Below are 5,608 nucleotides of genomic sequence, written 5' to 3'. Positions count from 1 at the left end.
ATGAAGAAGAAGAATAAGGAGATGGAGAAGAAGAAGAAGAAGAAGAAGAGAAGAAGAAAAAGAAGAAGAAGGAGAAGATGATGATGAAGAAGGAGAGGTAACCACAAAAGGTGTGAGGTTGTTACCATCACCGATTAACAAGCACTAAGAGGTGTTGATGAGGTGTTGTGCGAGATTCTGATCTGCTGACTCCGGGTTTCGAATTTCAGTACAAGAGGGGTTAAGAGGCTATAGAGAAGAGGAGGATGAGGGACAAAGAAGGTTAGAAGAGAGGATAATGAAGAGTGAAGAGGGGTCAGTGAGAGGGTAGTGTAAGGAGGTAGATCGCAGAAAAACAGTAGCTGGAAACGGATAATTGGAGTCAGTTGTTCCTCAGTTCAGCCCACGCACTGGAATCACTCCACCGGAGTCTGCTGGACCTCTCCGGAGTCTCCAAGACCGGTCGCCTAGTCTGGGAGGTCTCTCCCAGTGCGTGGGGCCTGGAGTGAGACAGAAAACACTCCAGCAACCCCATCAAAGCGAGGGAGAGTGAGAGAGAGAATGCACGAAGCGGATTACTACAAGTGTGCAAGTCTTGAGACACCCAGCTTACTTATCAGTCTCTTAAGTAGTCGAACCAATTATTGGGACAGGTTCACTCACACAAACATGCAGTAAGCCAGTGTCGAGATACAAGTTTCGAATAATTTAAATTCGATCAGTCGAACTGAGCAAACAAATCGAGAAAGAGGACATACAACTGGAGAGAGGAAGAGAGGAAGAAAGAGTGAGAGAGTGACAGATCGAGAAAGAGACAGACAAAAAATGAATAGAGACAGAGTGATAGAGAAAGAGTGAGAGAGTGTGTGAGAGTGACAGATCGAGGAAGAGAGAGAGAGAGCGTGTGACGGATCGAGAAAGAGAGGAAGAGAGAGTGTGATAGGGACAGATAGAGAAGGAGAACAGAAAAATGAAGAGAAAGGGAGAGAGCGTGTGACGGATGGAGAAAGAGAGGAAGAGGGAGTGTGATAGGGGCAGATCGAGAAAGAGAGGATGAGAGAGAGTAAAGTGAGTGTGTGACAGATCGAGGAAGAGTGAAAGAGAGAGTGTCACAGATCGAGAAAGAAGGGAAGAAGGAGAGAGACTGTGTGTCAGATCGAGAAAGAGAGAGTGAGTGTGTGACAGATCTAGGAAGAAAGGAAGAGAGAGTGAGATAGTGACAGATAAACAAAGAGAGGAAGAGACAGAGTGTATGAGTGTGTGACAGATCGAGGAAGAGTGAAAGAGAGAGAAAGAGAGAGACAGATCCAGAAAGAGAAATGACAAAAAATGAATGAGATTGATTGATTGAGTACTTTATTATGTAGATTACAATATATACTGGCTTATACACTTATATACAATAGCTTACAATACAGCAAAATATAGATGAATTTACATAATATAGACTAATAAAATAATATTGAACTGTATATGATATGAAAAAGCAATTTGTAATATAAAACTGTAGATAATTATAATATGTTATGCATCTACATGAATTGGGGAGATTTGGCCATATCAATGCCCATTCTTCGGAAAGAATATTAAAAATATCCTCCCCACTAACTCTCTACCAAAGAGAGAGAGTGAGCGACAAATCGAGAAAGAGAACAGACAAAAATGAATAGAGACAGAGAGATAGAGAAAGAGTAAGAGAGTGTGTGAGAGTGACAGATCGAGAAAGAGAGAGAGGGTGAGAGAGAGAGAGTCAGAGGGAGAGATAGGAAGGAGAGAGAGAGTGAGTGTGTGTGACAGATCGAGAAAGAGAGGATGAGAGACAGTGAGTGAGTGTGGACAGATCGAGGAAGAGTGAAAGAGAGAGAAAGAGACAGTGTGACAGATCGAGAAAGAGAGGAAGAAAGAGAGAGAGTGGGAGTGACAGAGAGTGACTGATTGAGAGAGAGGAAGAAAGAGAGAGAGAGTGAGAGTGAGAGAGACAGAGAGTGACAGATCGAGAAAGTTGAGTTTGTATGAAATGAAGTTTTATTTGGTCATACAAAACTGTAGGAATGTGATATTTCTATACTACTTTGAAATGATGATTGAATCAAGGTCCCAAAAATAGTTTTATTCATACTTTACTTATTTAACCCTTTATTTATCTCCACCCACTAATAAATACCCTCTCACTTCTTTCGATAACACAACAGTTCAATTGATCTTTGGTTACAACTAATTTTTCGCCACACTGCACAGAAAGCAGCAGCTGTTTTCCAGTCCCTACGTGGATCTGAAATACATTGTTTGCAGACGACTCTCGTCTGCGTCAGAACAGGTTTCTTTCCTGCCTACGCGGAAAGAGTACCCTTTCCAGCCGCTAACATGGAACTAAGAAAGTTGATCAAAAAACAGCTGATCAAAAAACGTTTCATTATTTGTGTTCATTATTCAATAATTGAAACAATTATAGACTAATAATATCATCTTATTGTCATCTGAAAGAATGAAAAAGTATAAACTCAACCTCCCACATAATTGAACATAATTTTTTGTTATTTAGACGAATCAGAATAAAAAATCAAAATACTTGGACAATTTCCTGATTTCAGATTACTCAGATTTGCTAGAGCTATCACCTTCCGCTTCTGCTTTCGGAAGTGCTTAGTAAACAACGATTCTCATATTTATTCTTTATTTTTGTGTGTGGTGAAAAATAGCGTTCGCACCACGGGCGAAAATGTTTTTCCTACAGATACCCTGGAAAGTGACCATTCCTGCACTGATTTCAGGCCACAAAGAATCACTTTTCCGCACTAGTGCACAAAGTGAGTACTTTGCGTACTCCAGATTGCAGCATGACAACGCAAAATAGTTAGTAGGTTATTATGGAGCACCAGTGCAGCAAAATCAAAATTAGTTGGTAACTGTGAGTCTAGCACGTTATAAGAGTCTTGAGGTGGGACAACAGTGGATGACAGCCGCCCCCCCCCCCCCGTCATTCAAAAAAACAACATACTTCATCTATTTAAAAAAAATAAGGTTTTATTAATAGGAGGATGAGGACAAAGAAGGTGAGAAGAGAGGATAATGAAGAGTGAAGAGGGGTCCGTAAGTGAGAGGGTAGTGTAAGGAGGTAGATCGCAGAAAAACAGTAGCTGGAAACGGATAATTGGAGTCAGTTGTTCCTCAGCTCAGCCCACGCACTGGAATCACTCCACTGGAGTCTGCTGGACCTCTCCGGAGTCTCCAAGACCGGTCGCCTAATCTGGGAGGTCTCTCCCAGTGCGTGGGGCCGGGAGAGAGACAGAAAACACTCCAGCAACCCCATCAAAGCGAGGGAGAGAGTGAGAGAGGAAGCACGAAGCGGATTACTACAAGTGTGCAAGTCTTGAGACACCCAGCTTACTTATCAGTCTCTTAAGTAGTCGAACCAATTATTGGGACAGGTTCACTCACACAAACATGCAGTAAGCCAGTGTCGAGATACAAGTTTCGAATAATTTAAATTCGATCAGTCGAACTGAGCAAACAAATCGAGAAAGAGGACAGACAACTGGAGAGAGGAAGAGAGGGAGAAAGAGTGAGAGAGTGACAGATCGAGAAAGAGACAGACAAAAAATGAATAGAGACAGAGTGATAGAGAAAGAGTGAGAGAGTGTGTGAGAGTGACAGATCGAGAAAGAGAGAGAGGGAGTGAGAGAGAGAGTGTGTGTGACAGATCGAGAAAGAGAGGAAGAGAGAGTGTGATAGTGGCAGATCAAGAAAGTGAGGAAGAGAGAGAGAGTAAGTGAGTGTGTGACAGATCGAGGAAGAGTGAAAGAGAATGAGTGAGAGAGTAAGTAACAGATTAAGAAAAAGAGCAGACAAATAGAGGGAGAGCGCAGGACATTTCAATCTTCAATCTCTGTGATGTTTGTTAATGAAAGCAGACCAAGCTAAAAGGGAGTTTGATGTGGGTCTATATTCAAATTCGATTCAAGTTTCTTGTTTCAAGTTTAGTTTGTATGAAATAAAGTTTGATTTGGCCATACAAAACCGTAGAGATGTGATATTTCTATACTACTTTGAAATGATGATTGAGCCAAGGCCCAAAAATAGTTTTATTCATACTTTATTTATTTAACCCTTGAGTTATATCCACCCACAAATAAATACCCTCTCACTTCTTTCAATAATCGTTCAATTGATCTTTTGTTACAACTAATTTTTTGGACAACTTATATCTTATATGCTGCTTCCTGTTAGTTCATTGCTACCTATAATATAGAAAAAACTGTTGAAGCTGTTAGATTATTAAGTGATTAAGAAAAAACTGTTACATTTATCTTGCTCTCAACTATCTCCCTTACTAGAATGACTGAGATGGCTTGGCATTATCTTTCTACCTTGTGAGTAATCACGAGCTTGAACTAAAGTGAAGGGACTCATTATTCGAATAAATTGATTTGAGATAGAAAATGAATTAACACGAATGAACTTATTCCAAATTTCCTTATTAGTCTGTCCTTTCTTGAATGGATTCAAATTCAATTTCATATGACAGTGATCTATGCAATTGCAAACAGTAGAAATAACACTTAATTATTTCTAGAATATAAAGCTGATTCATTGGACACTAAAGAACTGGATTGGAAAAATATTCATTTCTTGAAAATGAGTTTCTACTAGATGATATGGAAGATTATTGATACGTATATGAATATGGTTTATGCCTCATAAGTATCAACGAACAAAAAGTCTATCATCGTTTCAAAACCAATGTCAAACTCCCAGTTCGGTTTCGCTAGAATTAATTGAACAAAAAAGAGTAAGTTAATCTAATAAAAACTAGTCTTGAACTAGTTCTGATTAAGTGTGTTGTAGAGACAACTTGCTCAAACAAGTAGCGTCACTCGAGTCTTGAAATGTCTTCAAATGTAAGACAAAAAGACTTGAAATGTCATTTGATCTGTTCACGCTTTTTGGTCCATTTGTTTGTCTGCTTTTAAGTCAGATTCATTTAGAAATGTCAGAACTTCACATAAGATAACACAGAAGATTCCCTTCTGAATAGAACTGACAGCTTGTAGTTGATCTCACTTCAATTCAAACTGACAGAATTTCTCGTAATAAACTCCAAAGTTACTCATTTAACGAATACTGACTATAGTAGCTGGATCTGATTTCATTTAAAACTTACAGAACTCCTTGCAATAAACGCTATAAATGCTATCCATTCCACTAATAGTGACAGTTTGGAATGATTCTCGATATAGTTGGAACCGGTATACTGAAAAGGTGTTAGCTAGAAGCTGGACAACTTCTAAATTACTTCTCCAACATGGCTGAACTTGTGTAATAAGCTTAACTCTGCTTTATTTGTTGCCTGTAATGTTTGAGTGTATTTGGATAGAGCTGATCATTGCACCAATTGAAATTCGATCCAGTAAACTCGAGGTGGAATTTGTTCAGTAATACACCAGCATTCGTTCAAAGCTGCGCACATCCTTCAGCCTCACAAACACGAGCATTTCACTTTTCATCAGTTGATGATCATATGATTGTCAATATATGATTAGATTGTCATGTATCTATATCTCAAATTCCGTGTTGAAGAAGAACAGATATATTTTGAAAAAAGTTGTCAAATTGACTTGATGAATTGCCA

This window comes from Nilaparvata lugens, chromosome 6, assembly GCF_014356525.2.
Source record: "Nilaparvata lugens isolate BPH chromosome 6, ASM1435652v1, whole genome shotgun sequence".
Lineage (NCBI taxonomy): Eukaryota > Metazoa > Arthropoda > Insecta > Hemiptera > Delphacidae > Nilaparvata > Nilaparvata lugens.
Note: the sequence above shows the minus strand (reverse complement) of the source record.